The sequence below is a fragment of the Marmota monax genome, unplaced genomic scaffold (assembly GCF_021218885.2).
Source record: "Marmota monax isolate L192 unplaced genomic scaffold, Marmota_monax_Labrador192_F-V1.1 WCK01_AAM20220418_F8-fsc00034, whole genome shotgun sequence".
Taxonomy (NCBI): Eukaryota; Metazoa; Chordata; class Mammalia; order Rodentia; family Sciuridae; genus Marmota; species Marmota monax.
Genome location: NW_026693934.1, coordinates 7,834,879 through 7,854,702, shown reverse-complemented (window position 1 = coordinate 7,854,702; position 19,824 = coordinate 7,834,879). Strand labels below are relative to the sequence as shown.

The window sequence follows — 19,824 nt, the reverse complement described above, 5'->3', positions numbered from 1 at the left end:
ATAAACGTTTTGTTAATAATAAAATAAAATAATATTTAAATGCTTTTTTCCATTTATACTACTATCCAAACTATTACAATTATATTATCGCCTGGGTGGTGGTACAAGTATGTAATCCCAGCTACTCAAGATATTGAGACAGATGTGACAAATTCTGGGCCAGCCTTGGCAAGTTAGGGATGGGGCGCATGAGAGGAACAGACAAACTCTAGATAGGGCAGAGGGGTGGGAGGGAAGGGAGGGATGGGAGAGAAAAGGAGGGGGTCAGCAAGGATGGTAGAATGTGATAGACATCATAATCCAAGGTACATGTATGAAGACACAAATTGGTCTCAACATACTTTATATACAACCAGATATGAAAAATTGTGCTGTATATGTGTAATATGAATTGTAATGCATTCCGCTGTCATTTATTTTTTAAAAAATAAAATAACAGTGACAATAATTACACATCCCTTTCTAATCATGAAAACTGGAGAATTTAGTTCAGCAATTTGGGGGAAAAAAAGATTTTATTCAATGTATACTAATTTACTTTTACTAAAGATGAGAGAAGGCTATCAAAAGGGAACCAGCAATATAATTTTTAATGCCATGCTATTAAAATTAGGAAAACAACTATCAGCTAGGGAAATTTAGTCAAAGCGAAATCTAGTCAAACTCATTTTCTAACCTCTTAATAAGCAACACTTGGAAATGAAGGAAAGTTTTTATTTTCAATCTTTTTTTGTGGAGGCCAGTTTAAAAATTATAGAACACAGATATGCTTTGCCACTGAGCTACATCCCTAGTCCTTTTTATTTATTTTTTTTTTATTTTGAGACAGGGTCTTCCTAAGTTGCTGAGAGTCTCACTAAATTGATGAGGTTGGCTTCAAACTTGCAAAACTCTTGCAGCCACCTCCAGAGTTGTTGGGATTATAGGTATGCACCACTGCACTAAGTTTTTATGTTCAATTTTTAAGATCAGGATGGTGATCAATTTGGAACAAAGTAAATTCAATTTTAATTCACTGACTCTTAAATAAATAGTAGAGTTGTACTGAGAAGTATCAGATATTGTTAAAATATACTACCAAGAAATTTACTGTGAAAATAATAAGCAAATGGATTGTCAGGGAAATTATGTACTTTGAGGAGATAAATTTATTTTTATTTTTGAAAATGATAATTTACTGGAAGCAATCAATTTACTGGAGAAGAGACACAAAAAATAAACGAACTAGAACATTCAACATAAATGCACAAAATTACAGAAATGGAAAACAAACTAGTGGTTGCCAGGGATGAAGGTGGGGCAGGATAGAAGGGGTTGTGGCTATTAAAAGGCAACATGAGGGATGCTTGAGGGATGGAATTGTTCTTTACTTGACTATATCAATATCCTAAATGAGATATTGTATTATTTTTACAAGATATTACCTTTAAGGGAAAGAAGGTAAAAGGCACTCCCCCTGTGCATTATTTCTTACAAATGCCTGTAAATTTACAACAATCACACAATAAAAAGTTTGACTTTTAAAAAAATGGAAAAAACAGTTTGGAATGATGAGGTCCAGAAAGGAAAAACTCCAATATCAGTAGCTAGTAGTAGAAGGAAAACATAATTTTGGGTCTTTCCTCCTTTTGCACCACAAGAAAGTTCCAATGGTGGTACATTCTGATTCAGGGCTAATCAGTATCAAAATTATTGTCCTATCAAGAATTATAGTCAAAAATAATCATCCAATTCCCTGCATTTCATTCTGTCATGCATTCAATAGATTTGGGTGTTCACATGTATCTGGAGGTTCACATGTGGAGACACTGGGCTAGGTTCTGGATATATAATAGTAAGTATAAATCCAGTTCTGAAGAAATATAGCAGAAGTACTGGTGTTAAGAGAGAATATAAAAATGAGAAATTATATCCCATCTATGTATGATACATCAAAGAATAGAAGTGCATTCTACTGTCATGTATAACTAATTATAACAAATTTAAAAAAATTTAAAAGAGAACAGATTTGCAATGTTGAAAAAAAAATAAAATGATTTTCTTATTAAAAAAAGAGAGACTATAATAGGACTCATTTTTTTTTTCAGATTTGGGAGTTTAGAAGACTTCTTAGATAAACATACCATTTATACAAATATAAAGTTGAGACCAGAATAAAAAAGACATTAACCAAACATTAAAGGATCCAAGAGTGTTCTATGAAGAGGCTATAATCCATACAAAGACCCTGCACTGGAGGTGAATCAACAGAATAGGAAGTTATTCTCAAATCTTTATCTGACTAGATCTTTTAGTAAATCACTCCCTCCTCATTAAATCACTTTTTTCACTTAGATTTAAGGACACTACCTTCTCATGGTTTTCACCATACCTCACTGGTTATTCCTTAAACTTTTGCTGGTTCATCATCTTTTTTTTTTTTCTTTTTTTGCAGTCCTGGGGATTGAACTCAAGGTTGCTTTAACTCTGAGTTACAACTACAGTCTTTTTCATTTTTTGAGATAGGGTGTCACTAAGTTGAACGCTGCGACTGGCCTTGATCTTGTGATCCTCTTACCCTAGCATCCTGAATTGCTAGAATTATGGGCCTGGGCTTCCAAACTCATCTCCTTATCCACTTTTAAGGTAGAGTGGACCAAGGGCTCAATTCTTAGCAGCCTTATTCTATCCCTTAGTGATCTCTTTGATCTCTTGGCTTTAAATATTACTTCTATGCCAGTGATTTCCATTTACATAGAGAAAACTCTCCGGAACTTCAGATACATGTATCAAACCAGACACTGCTACTTGGCTAATAGATGTCTCAAACATATCTAAAATTGAATTCCAGCTCTTCCCCCAAACTCTATTCCATTCATGGCCTTACTCATTTCACTCTTCTAGTTGCTCATACCAACACTTTTACTCCTATTTCACAGTGCACATCAGTCTATCAGCATCTCTTATTGGCTCTATATTCTAAATATATTCAGAATCCCACCATTTCCTACCACCTCCAAATCACATGCCTGATCTGAGCAACAATCAACTGTGGCCTGAATTTCCGCAAGAATATGATACCCACCTCCCCTTCACCCACCACTTTCACCTTTCCCCCAACATTCAACTTTCATAGAGCAATCACAAGATACTCCGGGGGGAAAAAAAAAGAAGTTTGATCATATCACTTTTAAGAACTCTTCAGGGGCTGGGCTTCTGGGTCAATGGTAGAGCATTTGCCTAGCATGTGTGAGGCACTGGGTTTGGTTCTCAGCACTCCATATAAGTCAATAAAGTAAAGGTCCATCAACAACTGAAAAAAAATATTTTAAAAAAACAGTAAAGAAAGAAGAAAAAATAACTCTTCAGTGGTTCTCAATTTTATTCAGATATAAGTCAAAGTCCTATTAATGGCTTCCAATTTCTTATAAACTGTCTGTATCCTGTTCCCATAACCTCTCCACCTTACTTATCATGCTGATGTCCCTGTATGTTCCTGTCTTAGAAATTTGCATAAGCTGATCCATCTGCCTACACCACCCTTCCCACAAGATGATCTGCAAGGCTATCTCCCCCACTTTCTTTAGTCTTTTCTGAAATGTCACTTTCTCCAAGAAAACTTAACATGACCACCTTATTTAAAATTGCAATTCCCTAAGTCTCTTCCCTGACTTATTCTTTATCTTCTTCATTCCTTCCCTCCTCTCATTCTTTCTTTCTTAGATTACTAAAAACTGAATACATTTATTGATTCTTGATTTCATTTCTTGCACTATAGGAGTCTTGTTAAGGAAGTCAGGGACTAATGCGACATGATGAAGATTTGGCCCTACTTTTTCTTCTATTAGGCACAGGGTCTTTCGTTTAATTCCTAGGTCCTTGATCCACTTTGAGTTGAGTACTGTGCACAGTCAGAGATAGGGACTTAAGTTCATTTTGCTGCATATGGATTTCCAGTTCTCCCAGCTCCATTTGTTGAAGAGGCTATTTTTGTTCCAGTCTTTTTGGCACCTTTTTCTAGAATGAGATAACTGTATTTATGTGGGTTTGTCTCTGTGCCTTCTCTTCTGTACCATTGGTCTATCAGCCTATTTTGGTGCCAATACCATGATGTGTTTGTTACTATTACTCTGTTATATAGTTTAAGGTCTGGTATTATGATGCCACCTGCTTCACTCTTCTTGCTAAGGATTGCTTTGGCTATTCTGGGGCTCTTATTTTTCCAGATGAATTTCATGATTGCCTTTTCTATCTCTATGAGGAACGTCATTGAGATTTTGATTGGGGTTGCTTTAAATCTGTATAGCACTTTCGGTAGTATGGAACTGAATCCATGGCATCCTGCATACTAGGCAAGTGCTCTACCACTATGCTACATCCCAGCCACTTTAATTTCATTTTGAGACAGAGTCTTACTAAGCTTCCAAGGCTGATGACAAAACAAACTTGTGATCCTCCTGTGATCCTCAGATTCTTAAGTAGCAAGGATTACAGGAATGTGCCAACACACCCAGTAACATTTTCTTTCTGGACAGCACTTATCACTTATAAAGTACCACACAATTTACTTATGATGTCTCTCCCATCTTGAATATAAGCTTCATTGAGGTAGAGACTTTTTTTCTGTTTTATTTACTGGTATTCTCCATGCACACAGAACAGTGCCTGGCACAAACACTCAATATTATTATATTAAAGATTCAAAGGACCAGGGGACCATGAAACAAGTCCAGAGGTAGAATAGTTCCTGGGGATGAGAAGGTATAAGGTGTAGCCATAGGAGTGCATGGCTGAACTAGCATGGAAATAAAGTTCCCAGGAGACACAACAGTTTCGAAACTAAAAAACTATATGATGTGTCAGATGGAAGGCACATTCATATGTAGAAGTCCCTCTAAAAAGAAACAAATTTAAACCAAGTTCAAGTTACAGTAAGGAAATTAGCAGCACATTTTCCAGAGTGATTAAAATTAGAGGGATGTTTATTAAATATGAATTATGGTTCCAAATAATACCCTAGAAAATTCCAAGAAGGAGCGCTAAATATGAAAAACTCTTCCTAAACCACAATATCAAACAAATCTTATGCCCAATTTAAAAACAATTTCTGGGGGCTGGGGCTATGGCTCAGCAGTAGCACACTTTCCTGGCATGAGTGAGACACTGGGTTTGATTCTCAGCTCCGCATATAAATAAAAAAATAAATAAAGGTCTATAAACAACTTTATATATATATATAAAAACACAAATCAGTTGTACTTATGAAGTGAAAAGGTAGCCAATAAAAAGATCTATTAATCTACTATATATGTACTGTAGATTTATATATATATATATATATATATATATATATATACACATGTGTATATATATAGAGAGATATATATATAATAGATAGATAGATAGTAGATAGATAGATAGATATATACATAGATAGAAAGAAAGAAAATTTGTGTTCATCTAGATGACTTTCCCCCCCCCCCCCAGTTCTGGGAATTGATACTAGGGGTACTCTATCACTAAGCTACACCCATAGGTTTTATTTTGAGACAGGGTCTCCTTGAGGCTGGCCTTGAACTTGCACTTCTCCTGCCTAACCTCCATAGTCACTGAGATTACAGGCATGCACCAACACACCCAGCTTAGATATCTAAATTATATAAATTCTTCCTTATCAAACAAAAATTGTCAGTGGAAATGTCCTAAACACTATGGCAATTTGGCTACAGAGACACAACTATAAGTGTAAAAATGAAACATCTTATGTAAATCTTGGGTGAACTATGATATTAAGAATAGATTATTTAACTATTCCTTCTTAACCTGCCCCACACATTACTAATAGAAGGCAGTGGGACAGAGGCGGAAGAGAGGGGCTAGAAGTTAGTAACCTCAGTAAATATCTTTCCCCAGAGTTAAGTGAAATCAGTACAAAAGTATTTACATTTCAGTCATGGAGGCACATACTTGTAATTCCAGCTACTACAAGGCTGAGGCATGAAGGTCACAAATTTGACAACACCTTGAGCAACTTAGACCCTGTCTCAAAATAAAATAAAAAGGCTGGCAATGTAGCTCAATGTTAAAATGCAGCATGCATAAGGTCCAGGGTTCAATCCCTAGTACTACTACAAAAAAAAAAAAAACATGAAATATAAGTAGTTATAAGTTCTTTATTGGAAACATAAATTTAGCTTAAGTAAATCAGCAGTTTCTACAAGTTTTGAATACAGGAAATCTATTGGACACTCCACCTTTAAAATATATGGATTCCAGAAGGCACAAACTCAAACACAAATCAGTTGTGCTTATGAGGTGAAAAGGTAGCCAATAAAGAGATCTATTAATAATCTACTATAATATTTGAAGGTGTTTTTACAAAAGTCATATATTCAATAACATTAACTCTTCAAATTTATCATGAGTTGAGAATGTGCCTATTTCATATATACGGTATATATTCTACGTCAATGTTTATACCTGATATACTACACTTGTAAATATAACTACATTACATTTAGTTTGTGAACTACAGCCTAAATTTAATAAATTGAAAGTAGGTTTCATCAGTAAAATTGAATATTATAAAATGATATAATATAATAGATCAATTTCAATAAGTATAAAATTACATAACATTTTCGAATTCATTTGTTATGGGGCTTTTAAAACTGCCATATCTAATATTTAATTACTTTAAAAGCAAGGACACTAGAATCTTTCATTCCACAGAAAACTGTTTTCAGAATAGTGATAAAATAACTCCCACTTATTAGTTAACCTCTTTCCATGAGGCAGTATACTAGGAAATTTTAGAAAACCTCCTGTAATTCTCAAAACAACTCACAAAGTATTGTTCGTATCACAGTAAAGACAAGAAAACTGAAGTTCAGAGATATTAAAAAATTTACACAAGGCTTAACAGTTAGGTACTGGTAATATTAAGCCTGGAACACAGATTGGATTAATTTTAAAGCCTCGATTTTTGTAGCTATGTAACACTGCCTCTCTAAATCACTCAACAAATACTTACAGAGTGCCTTGTGTCAGACACTGTAGGAGGTACTGAGGATGTGAAGATAAATTTGTGCCATTGTAGCCTCACCTTTGGGTGTGATCAAGAAAGGAAGGGAGAGCTATACATATATAATCACAATACAATGTGGTAAGTGTTATGAAAAAAGTATATATAAAGTACTGTACATAACTGGAAACATTGACTCTGTAAGACAGCAAGCAATCAAAGAAGGCTTCATATATAAAAAATAATTGGCACATAATACACCTTATTTAACTACCTAATATATGCCACAAGCTGAAACTTGACGGAAGTCTACAGTCTAGAGTTTACAGATGGAGAATCAAGTAAGAATATTCTCAGGAGAAAAGAAGCCATAATTGCAAATGTACAAAGTTTGAAATCCAAAGCAGTTTAACACAGCTAAAGATTAAAATGAATATAAAAAGTAGTAAAAAATAAAACAAAAACCATGCACGGTGATGCATACTTGTTACTGAAGAGGCTGAGACAGGACTGCAAGTTCATGTATCAGCAATACAAAAAGACCTTGTCTTGGAGTAAAAAATATAAAGAGCTGGGATGTAGCTCAGTGGTGCAACACCACTGGGTTTAATCCCCAGTGCTTTCCCCCCATAAAAAGTGGTAAAAAAGTAAAAAAAAAAAAAAAAAAAAAATAGGCCAGGTCAGGCAGGTCCTTCTATGTTAAAAGAGGTTGGGCTTTTATTCTGTAAGGAACTGGGAGCCTTTCCTACAGTTTAATTAGGTTGCTATTTTCTAAAGATTATTGTGTCAAGATTAAAAGAATGGATGTAGGAGCAGGGCTAACCTTTTAGAAGACTACCATAAATAGTATAGTAATACAATCTATAATCTCTCAGCTTCAGAGTACTACATCTAATTACCTACCTGACATTTTGGATGTCTCACAGAGCTTTCTACTTTAAATGTCCAAAACCAAAGTCCTGATTTCTCTACCAAACTTGTGATTTCTCTACCAAACTCCCTACCCAGTTTCTCATTAAGTAATATAATTACGTAAGTCACTCATAGTGGCCACCGGGATTTCCTTCTTGTTTTTTTTTAACAATTTAAACTTTATCTTTTATTTGTTTTTATGTGGTGCTGAGGATCAAACCCAGTTCCTCACCTGTGCTAGACAAGCACTCTACCACTGAACTACAAACCCAGCCCAGGATTTCACTCTTGATCCCTGTCTTTCCTTCAACTGCTGAATTGAATCCACTTGTTATTCATTATTCTCCAAATATATTGAAATCTACCTATTTCACCCCAATTTCATTGCCATCATCTATCCCAAAACATCACTGCCACTCAACTAAAATACTACAATGGCTCTCAACTAGACTCCCCCAAATTGTCCTTAATATCAATTAGTTTCTTAGTTATTGGCAATTATTGTTATGTTTCCTTAAAAATTTATCTCTCCATAAAATCCTATTAAAATGTCTTCATAAAGGTAGGCACGAAAGACTATCTTGTTTGTTGTTTTACTTCAGCAGACTCACATCTAGCATCAACCTCATCAACAGAATCAATACTAATAAAAAGCAACACACAGGCTGAGGATGCAGCTCAGTGGTAGACTGCTGTCTTTCTTTTCTTCTTCTTCTTCTTTTTTTTTTTTTTAACTCTTCTGGTGCCAGGGTTTGAACCAAGGGGTGCTTAACCACTGAGCCACATCCCCAGCTCTTTTTACATTTTATTTTGAGTCAGGGTCTCCTGAGGTTCTCACTAATTTGCTGAGGCTGTCTTCAAACTTGCAATCCTCCTGGCCTCAGGCTCCAGAGTTGCTGGGATTAATGGCATGTGTGACCACATCTACCTGCAGAGTGCTTTCTCAGCAGTTGCAAGGCCTTGGCTGGGTTCAATCCCCAGTACACCAAAAACAAAACAAAAAAAAAAAACAACACACACAACATGCCAGACACTTTTTAAATCATTTTACATATACTGTCATTTAATCTTCATAAAAACCTCTGAGGAAGGTAGTCATATAATCTCAATTATCTCAATTTTAGAAATAAGGAAATTGAGACACAGATGATCAACCAATCTGCCCCAAGTCAAACAAGTAAATGGCCACAACTAGGAATCAAACTCAGGCTGAATGACCCATCTTCTTGATTATTCAGTAACTCTCTTGGTGGATGCTCAATAAAAATTTCTGGACCAAATAAACAAATAAGATAGAGATATACAGAAGAGAAACAGATTTAGGAGTAAATATGAATATGTGGGCTAAGATTTGGGGCATGTTGAATTTGAAACACTTGGAGAAGGCTATGAATTACAGAGGGATAAACAATTATAAGTCACAGATAAACATTCAGAAGTCACCAGGTTCAACTGGAAGTCACTCATAAAAGGCATATAAAAAAAGTAGTCATGTAATGTTTAAAATGAAATGTGCTCATAAACTGTAACCATTTAGATCCAACTCTGTAACTAAAACATTTTTTAAAAGTACAGAATGACATTTGATTTCTATGTTATCTATGAAAATTTCTCTATAGTTAATATAGAGTACTTGTCTTCCTTTAAGAGGTAATATTCAAAATCTATTTAAATGTCAAACTTGAATTTTGTTAAAATATAAAAGTGCAGAGATTTATTTTTAACTTGACAAAATGATTCCAAAATCTAATAGAATATGAGAAAATTTGAGACTGACAAGAAAATGTCTAAAAAGAAGAGAGGGAGCACATTTTACCTATTAGATTTTAAAACATAAAGTTACAGAAATTAGAGAATGGGTATTTTTTTAAATTTTATTCTAATTTGTTATATATGACATCAGGATGCATTGCAATTCATTTTACACATATAAAGCACAATTTTTCATATCTCTGGTTGTAAACATAGTATATTCACACCATTCGTGTCTTTATATGTGTACTTAGGGTAATGATGTCCATCTCATTCCACCATTTCTTTTACCCCCTTTCCCCCTCCATTCAACTCTGTCCCCTTTGCCCTATCTAGAGTTCATCTAATCTGCCCATGCTCCCCCTCTCAACCCCACTATTAATCAGCCTCCTTATATCAGAGAAAACATTTGGCATTTGGCTTTCTGGGATTAGCTAACTTAGCATTATATTCTCCAATTCCTTCCATTTACCTGCAAATGTCATAATTTTATTCTCTTTTATTGCTGAGTAATATTCCATTGTGTATATAGACCACATTTTCTTTGTCCATTCATCTACTGAAGGGCATCTAGGTTGGTTCCACAGTTTAGCTATTGTGAATTGTGCTGCAATAAACATAGATATGTTTGTGTCCCTGTTGTATGCTGTTTTTAAGTTCTTTGGGTATAGCCCAAGGAGTGGGAGAACTGGGTCAAAAGGTGGTTCCATTCCCTTTTCCAAGGATTCTCCATACTGCTTTCCACATTGGCTGCACCAATTTGCAGTCTCACCAGCAATGTATGAGTGTGCCTTTTTCCCCACATCCTCACCAACACTTATTATTGTTTGTATTCTTAATAGCTGCCATTCTGACTGGAGTGAGATGAGTTTTGATTTGCATTTCTCTAATTGCTAGAGATGTTGAACCCTTTTTCATATATTTGTTGATTGACTGTATATCATCTTCTGAGAAGCGTCTGTTCAGTTCCTTGGTCCATTTATTGATTGGGTTATTTTTGTTTGTTTGGTTTGGTTTTTTGGTGTTTAACTTTTTGAGTTCTTTATAGACCCTGGAGATTAGTGCTCTGATGTGCAAGTGGTAAAAATTTGCTCCCAAGCTGTAGGCTCTCTATTTACCTCATTGATTGTTTCTTTTGCTGAGAAGCTTTTTAGTTTGAATCCACTCCCATTTATTAATTCTTGGTTTTAATTCTTGTGCTATAGGAGTTTGTTAAGGAAGCAGGGGCCTAATCCTATATGATGAAGATTTGGTCCTACTTTTTCTTCTATTAGATGTAGGGCCTCTGGTTTAATTCCTAGGTCTTTGATCCACTTTGTGTTGTGTTTTGTGCATAGTGAAGAGATAGGAGTTTAATTTCATTTTGTTGCATATGGATTTCCAGTTTTCCCAGCACCATTTGTTAAAGAGACTATCTTTCCTCCAATGTATGTTTTTGGCACCTTTGTCATATTATAAGACAACTGTAATTATGTGGGTTAGTCTTTGTGTTCTCTATTCTGTACCACTGGTCTACCAATCTGTTTTGGTTTGTTTAGTAACAAACACCATGACGTGTTTGTTACTATTGCTCTGTAGTATAGTTTAAGGTCTGGTATAGTGATGCCACCTGTTTTACTCTTCTTGCTGAGGATTGCTTTAGCTATTCTGGGTCTCTTATTTTTCCAGATGAATTTCATGGCTGCTTTCTCTATTTCTATGAGGAATGTCATTGGGATTTTGATTGGAATTGCATGAAGTCTGCATAATGCTTTTGGATCTGCCTTATGTAAGAACAAGGAAGATCATTCCATCTTCTAAGGTCTTCTTTAATCTCTTTAATTTAGCGTTTTGTAGCTTTCATTGTAGAGGTCTTTCACCTCTTTTGTTAGGTTGATTCCCAAGTTTTTGTTTTGTTTTGTTTTGAGGCTATTGTAAATGGGGTAGTTTTCCTCCTTTCTCTTTCACTTTTTACAATCAGACTAAAGAGAGTAAAAGATAAAAAATGGGTTTTCTCAAACATAGTCATAATGAAATGGCACATTCATTCTCAAGAACAATTTTGGAATTACAGGGTACTCATGGCTAAATAATTCTGAAAAATAAGATTCAAGAGATAATCAGACAGGTATACAAAAAAGAAATGCTTATGAGTCTTGCTTATAAAGACTAATATACAATTCAAAGATCCCTCTTCTCAGTTTATATCCAAAATAATGGAAAACAGCATCTAGAAAAGATATTTGCACTACCCTTCTCACTGTAGCATGATTCACAAAAGCCAAAAGGTAGAAGCAACCCAAATGTACTCACCAGATGAATGTATAAAGAAAATGTGGCATACACATACAATGAATTCATCTCTAAAAGGAAATTCTATCATAAGCCAGACCATGAATAAACCTTGAGTATATTATGCACACTGCATGATTCCACTTTCATAAGATAAGTCAAACTCAACAGCAGAAAGATGGTTACCAGGGAAAAAAGGAGAATAAAAGGGAAGTTGTTTAGTGGGTACAGAATTTCAGTTTTGAAAGACGAAAAAATCCAGATATCTGTTACATACAATTCCTTACCACTGAAAGGGTGTAGTGGTGCATGTCTGTAATCCAAGCAACTGAGAACACTGAAGCAGGAGGATTAAAACTTTGAAACCAGCGTCAGACATTTAGTAAGGGCTAAGCAATTTGGCAAGACCTTATCTCAAAACAAAAAAATAAAAAGGACTCAGTACCTCAGTGGTAAAGTGCCCCTGGGTTCAATCCCCAGTAGTTAAAAAGAAAAAATACACTACTATAACATACAAGGTGTATACAGTTAATACAACCATACTATCTGTACTTTAAGATGGTAAATTTTATGTTTTCACCACAATGAAAAAAATCATTGAACACAAGATAAATATCCATCAGCAGGGAATGGCTTGATTACAGTTATACAGTGAAATATAAGTAGCTATCAAAAATGATATTCCCAGTAGCTCTGGAGGCCAAGGCAGGAGGATCATGAGTTCAAAGCCAGCTTCAGCAATGGCAAGGTGTTAAGCAATTCAGCGAGACCCTGTCTCTAAATAAAAATAGGGTTGAGGATGTATTGGGAGCTGTCCTGGATGCAGACACCTTTAAGTCCTGATGCACTGGGTTCTGACCAATTATTGCCTTCTGGCAAGGCAATGCCAGGTTGCAGAAACTTGGGTGTTATCCCAGCTTGGATAACAAGGCATGCCTCCAGGTGTAGGCATCATACCACTCACATAATCCTTTATAATACTACCCCTTTGCCCTTTTGGGGATAGAATATTCCATGAAACAGCCTTCCCCAATAAAACTCAGGTTTGAAGTGTGCTCTTTCTCTTCCTTGCCTGACTTGCCCCGCTTGTGGGAGCTTCAGCTGATGAGTGATCACTGAACCCAAAGAAAAGGTACTTTCTGTGTCTGTGTCTTTATTTATTCCCCAAATTCACTTAGAGTGACCCTGACTGGTTTAGCTGTGTGTTGCAACAGGGATGTGGTTCAGGGGTTGAATGCCCCTGAGTTAAATCTCTAGTACCAAAAAAAGAAAAAAAAAAAAAAAAGATATTGGAGCCAGTTGCGATGGCCCATGCCAGCAATCCCAGCAGCTCAGAGGCTGAGACAGGAAGATCACAAGTTCAAAGCCAGCCTCAGCAAAAGTGAGGCCCTTTCTCTAAAATAGGAAATAAGACTAGGCATATGGCTCAGTGGTTGAGTGCCCCTGAGTTCAATCCCCAGTATCACCCCTCACAAAAAGAGTAAAGCAGTAAGATTCAATCAGATGTGCCTGTCCTCATAAGTAAAGAGCACAGTATCTGTAAATAGTGATATCTCTGAATAATAGGATTGCAGATCACCTTTCTTTTGTATACTCTCCTATGTTTTTAAATACTTTGAGTATTATGTACATGGCAAAAGATGGCTTAAAAGAAGAAACCATTGCCACCAATGGTTCCAGAAACTTTGGATATAATTGTATATCTTTCTTTGTGTTTGGCACATATTGGGAAAGTAGTAAAATATTTGAGAGGTTGGATGAGCAGTTATTAAGAGTTCAAAAATCAGACAGACCTGGATATGAATCTCTGCTACAAATATTTTGATAAGGGATCTCAGGCCTTAAAGTCTTATTTACCTTCACTAAGCCCTAATTTCTTTGACCATAAAACAAAACAGGGCATTGGTATATAGGTAAGCTGTAGAGCACATGTTTAGAATAAATGAGGTCCTGGGTTCAATCTCCTGCACCCCCCCCAAAAAAAAAAAAAAATATATATATATATATATAAATACTTGTAGATTGTGGCAAGGACACAAGGATACTAAATACATATAACCCTATTTCTGGTTCAAAAGAAAAACTCAGTAAAATGATGGCCATCATTCCTGTTTATGGACTTGATTCACATTTTAAAGACTTATGAAAAACAAAACTAAGCTTCAATACAAGACTATTACTAAATTATCATTAGAAATTCTAACTGGGAGCTAGGGATGTAGTTCAGTGATATAGCTCACGCTTAGCATGTGGGAAGCCCAGGGTTCAATTCCCAGAACTCCCCACACACCCCCACCACCATCAAAAAATATCCTAATTCCATTAAAAAGTAAAACTTTGGTAGATATAAAAACTATATAGCTAAAACATTGGTCATATTCTTCTATCTAGGATTACCTAAGTAATTTATCATCTATTTGATATATAAAAACCACACTTCAGAGCCTGGTGCAGTGGCGTTGACCTGTAATCCCAGCAGTTACCAAGGCCTAAGCAGGAGGATTGCAAGTTCACAGCCAGCCTCAGCAATCTGGCCAGACCCTGTCCCAAAATAAAATATAAAAAAGGGTTGGGAAGGTGGCTCAGTGGTTAAGCACGCCTGGGTTCAATCCCTGGTACGAGAAGGCAAAACAAACAAAACACTTATTAGTACTGAACTTACGCTTATTGGTACTTCGGCAAAAATAATGAAAAAGAATATGCTTATTTTAATGTAAAGGTCGATTGGAAACAGAAGATCGAGGAAGGCTTGACAGAATTAAGGGAGAAAGAAAAAGCATGTGACATCACCATTAATTTTGTTCAGTCTTTCTCTATTTTTGGACAAGTAATTTATCTTTCAGGTATCAGCTCTACACCCAAAGTGTGGTATAGTGCCTAGGAGTGTAAATTCTCAGTAAATATTTATAAACGAAGGTCTCAGTAAAAAAGAAGGGAGAAAAGTTTAAGACAGTGGCATCAGGCTTGGGTTGGTAAGGCCTTTCCCAATTTTTGCTACATTCTCTAGACCCCCAAATGGACCGTTAGCACAAACAGTCAACCTGGCATGCTGAAGGGGCATAAACCATGGCTTCATTTGGTAGGCTTATTATAGGCCGTGAGCTCCTAAGTATTTTTAATGACGCGTTTATTCACTAGAGTATTAAAGTTGGCACCCTCTCACTACTTGTCTGATGGATGTGTTACTAAAAGAAATAAGAGTAATAGGACCTTCATGATCATCCATCTGAAGTCCATCTGACTTTCCATCTTCAAAGCTCCCTTTATAAGTGTGTTTGTAAAGGTGAAGCCAGATTTAAAGATAAGTAGTTAGTAGTTAGTGTAGTTAGGTAAATTGGGTCGAATACCGAGTAAGATAAAGAAAATGGAGATCATTATTGAGAATGCAGTCCAGGAAACCAGAACAATACCAGGGGGAAATTGAAATATTAATGTCCCCAAGGCCTGGACCCACCCTAAAGAACTGTTAATGAAGTATCTCCCAGCAAATGGGGAGGTGCTAATCAAACACCCTAGGCCCTTCCTGCCCACTTAGACCACCTAGCTCCCACCTTTTGGCCTTCCCATCTGCATTCTATCACCGCAGGATAGAGGGAAACAAAGGACAGAAATGTGGGAGAACTAAAAGAAGATCTAAGATATAAAAAAGGGAAGACCTCCCCCTTCCACATATTCTGCCTGTCGGGTCCCCTTCTTCCTCTGGGAGGAAGTCTTTTCTGCTATCCTTTAACTTTCCACGCTACATTTGCCTTGGCATGCTTCTCAGGTGTTGTACTTCAGCGTTTGAGGAAGCAAGAGCTCCTCACTGGTATTCAGCGGTAACAAAAGTAGGAGTTGCCTCATAACTTCCTACTCCGTTCAAGGTGACAAAGTGAAGCCATGTTTCACGCATAGCGGTAAAGGCGAAAAGAGGCATGCTATACAAATATGTAGGTGCAATCTAATAGTGAGCGGACAGAGAAACCAGAAAACTGGAATTCCGGAATTGAAGACTCTAGGTGATAAACTGCAGTAGAGGCTTGGGAATTACCCCCATCTAATTTCACCTACTCATTATTAAAATGCAGTTAACTCCGTTCAACCTCCCATCTACCACAGCAACTTGCCCGACATGCCACTCATAGAGGAACACACCTGGTATATTCGCTGCAGAACCTCCAACTCCCGCCACAGGTTTAGGCTGTGTCCGCCCCCTAAGCGGAAGTGACGTTAAGGGAAGACCTGAAAGTAGGCGTGTTCAAATACCAACAATCTAAAATCTCTAGTGTTCTGAGAAAACTCTCCTGACCATTCTTGTGTGCGTTCTCTCCTTACTTAAAGTGGTGAAAAATACTTCCAAATCCTTCAAAACTTGGTCCCGCCTTATTAGCCAAGAACACGGGTACCTCCCAGGAACTACAATTCCCGTCAAGCCCCGCGGGAAGCAAAGAGAGGACAGGGCCTTGGTGGGAGCAAAGCGCCTTGGGAACTATAGTCCACTCAGGCCAAGCAGTCACCCCGCCCTCCACCACTGAGGCTGCAGAAACCAGGTGTTCTGCTTAGAACCCGTTACCGCTAAGGGGAGGAGCAAACTCCTAAGCAGCATGCCTCACTTTTCCACACTAGAAGGATGAAATTTTTCCTTTGTACCTATAAATCACTATAAATTCTCCCTGAAAAAAATATAATTGTTTTATTTTTAATATTTCCTGTTGGTAAAACTCCCGGAACTCCCCCACCTCAGGGTCCCAACTCGTGGGAAAAGGTGGCTCTTTTACAAGTGGGCAAAATGGCTGTCCTCCTAGTTTTATTATTGGTTAACTTTTGCGTCCTTCAAGGGCGGTTACTAACCGCGGATTGGTTCTTTTTCCTTTGAGGGTGGAGGAAGACTTGGCATGGCTCTCCCGAGGCCCAGGAGGAGATAAAGGGGTGGAGAGAAGGCAGTTTTTACAAGAATGATTGGGTGACCTTCATGTCACTCCATGAATGTACAGCCTATGATGGAGAGTGCTGTCCCTCAAAGAGAACGGGGAGGCGGGGCTAGTGCGTGGTGGGAAGGGGCGGGATTCTGCCGCCGCGGCTGCCGCTGGAGCCGGTGTCCGGGCTGGTGATGGGGTTAATTCCCTTTCGTAAGACTCTTACTTACACCCACCCAGCCCCGCCGTCGCCCCGCCGCGCCGCGCTCCAACCGCCTCCTCCTCCTCAGTAACGCGGGTAAGAGATGTCCTCCCCTCCCCCTTTCCCCTCCCCGGGAATAACGAGCCTCGCTCCCCTCCCCCGCCCGCCAACCGGTAGCGCTAACGGAGCAGGAGGCGAGCTGGGGAGAGATGTGGTGGGTGAGAAGGTGGCCTTCCTCGCCGAGCCGTAGGCGCTCCAGCTTGGACTCGGCTGCGTCCTGCTGTTGCCAGCCCGCTGGCAGGTCTGGTTCCGAAGGAGCCGGGTTTGCCTGGCCGGCTGCCGCGGCTGCAGTTGCAACCACTATCTTGTGCCCACCACCCCCACCCGGGGGCCTTGTAAAAAGCAAACCCCTCGAGGCCTAGCAGAGGAGGCAGGGGAAAGGTTCCCGAGTCCCTGCCATGGCTGCTGCTGCAGCTGCTCTTGCAGCCCCAGGGACTGAGGAACCAACACAGCAGGCCTTCCAGGAGCGGGTTCCGTGCGTGGTTCTGCTCTCGTGTGTCTGGCGCCGGTGTCCCACAGTTGCGAACCCTGGCCTTGCACTCGAGAATTTTAAAAAAGGAAATAAGTCATTTCGACCACCAGTAGGTTAACTAAAGGTGTATCTTGCCTGTGGTACAAGGAAAATGCACACTGGGAATATTTTTTTTTTTTTAAAGTTGAACGGCTGTCAGTGCCACGGACCTCGGGGATCAGATTTACACACACTATTATGCTTGAGCCTTAGACTGTGCCCCAAATCCCAACGTGTTTGAAGTCTTTTTGCTGTTGTTTCTGTTTCTTTTTGTGTGATTGTTAGGTGCAGAGGAGTGCCACTATTTGAGCTTGCTTTTATAAAGCAACTTAAATTGTTGAGAATATCATGCCCCTGGAAGGGTAATTGTCCTGGGATAACATAAGTCAACTAAGTAAAAGGTGATGAGGTGCTTCCCCAAATAAGCTTAGTAAAAAGCAAATGATTTTTCTTGTAAAATTTCCCGAGAAAATTTTTATGTATATCTAGGATTGTAGTTTGCCTAGTTGTAACTTTGAAAAAAACTCTTTGCTTTTAGCTTAAATGTCATTGGTTACAAGAATATTAATAAAAAGCTGTTTAAAGTAAAACTGAAAAAGTCCACCTACTTGTAATATTTGAATCAATAACACCTATGAAATATTTAGTAGGCTGCCAGTTTGACCAAAATAATTGGGCACACATCAATTTTCAAGATTTGGCATATTTGGGTATCTTTGCGTATTCTATCATAATGAATCAGATTTTGATTGAATGCTCATCTTTAAATATACCACTCTGGTTTTTGTTTGTTTGTTTTACCTGGGAGAATGAATTTAAATAATGGATTCTGTAGCCTGTAGTAACATGCTCATAATCACAGATAAACTTCCAGGCCCATTTCTTTTGTTGTTATTTTGCTTTTTTCCACCGCACTTTATTTTTTCTTGTATTCATTATAAATATACACAGTGGGATTTGTTTTTACATATTCTAGAGCCATTTCTGAGTCTCAGTAAATTTGGGTTTGAAAAAAATATAGAAGGTTTAACTGTTAGATCATTTCCTCTGGGTCTGAAAAGACTAGTTTAGTGATCTTCCGTACCCCTGAACTATTACATCCAGATACAGAATCTAAATAAATATGTATATCCAAGACCAGGAAGAAATTTGGGTATGTGTTAATATAAAAATGTAATACATAGCTTTGGAAGGGAATTCCCTTTAGTTCCCCAGTAAGTACCCACAGCATACATAACTGGACATGATATTTTTCAAACCTTGATGACTTTTTGATAAATTGGGCAGTTGATGCTTTTATATCTTGTGCCTTACATGCAGAAAAGGCTGATTTCTGAAAATACAGCAGGCCTCTACATTCTTTTAGTACCTGTATGATCCCTCTGAGCCTCAATGAAGTTTCTTCATTTGTAAAATGGGATGATAATGTTCAGTTTATGGAGTTGTGAAGATTAAAGATTAGGTATGTAAAGCCACTAGCCTTGTGTAAGAAACAAACAGTGCAATTAAATATTAACTATAGTTATTTTCATGCATATTTAGAGAATGCACTTGTTGTTCATATGCACAGGGTATTGTTGCAGCCTCAGAAGTTGTTCTGTTTTTGAGAAGTGCTGTGGGAGTATTAATTTATATAGTGATTTATTAAACTTGCAGTTAGTCATTTCTAAAGCAAAAGGTACACTGGAAATTGACGATTGGATATGGAAGTTTTTTTGTCTTTGAATTAAAATACAAGTAGTTAGGAATATGTTTCAAGTGAATTATCAGGAATTAAATGGTTCCACATTGTTGTGATAAACTATTGTAGTATCATTCACAATTTTATTTAGCTGATGTATTTTTCAAGATCCAGTTTATGTAGTTGCTGTCCCTATTTATTGTGCTACCAGGTCACAGGCAAATGACAGTTGAACTTTTTAGGTGGTGGGGTAACCAGGGATTGAACTCCAGGGCACTCAGCAACTGAGCAACATTCCCAGTCCTATTTTTTGTGTATTATTTAGAAACAGGGTCTCACTGAGTTGCTTAGCACCTCCATTTTGCTGAGGCTGTCTTTGAATTCCCAGTCCTCCTGCTTCAGCCTCCAAGCCACTGGGAATACAGACATGCGCCACCACACCCAGCAGTTGAGCTTTTAATGGAGTTAGATTAAGCAGATCATTTGAATTCATGTGACCATACCACACTCTAGGTTTTGTGCTCTTTTAATTTTTAT

General features: G+C 37.7%; 2 protein-coding genes across 13 annotated transcripts in view; one reads left to right on the top strand and one right to left on the bottom strand.

The window, feature by feature from the left end:
* The window catches only part of Zranb3 (zinc finger RANBP2-type containing 3), a 232,121-nt gene extending 215,891 nt beyond the window's left edge, over positions 1-16,230 (bottom strand). For 3 of the 4 annotated variants that reach the window (XM_046463792.2, XM_046463794.2, XM_046463796.2), the window contains exon 1: positions 16,073-16,230. The gene's annotated coding sequence lies outside the window, so the exon portion shown is untranslated. The remainder of the gene's footprint in view (positions 1-16,072) is intronic. The other variant, XM_046463793.2, reaches the window with a different exon arrangement.
* Positions 16,231-16,976: 746 nt separating this feature from the next.
* The window catches only part of R3hdm1 (R3H domain containing 1), a 174,547-nt gene continuing 171,699 nt past the window's right edge, over positions 16,977-19,824 (top strand). For all 9 annotated transcript variants that reach the window (XM_046463695.2, XM_058585380.1, XM_058585382.1 and 6 more), the window contains exon 1: positions 16,977-17,131. The gene's annotated coding sequence lies outside the window, so the exon portion shown is untranslated. The remainder of the gene's footprint in view (positions 17,132-19,824) is intronic.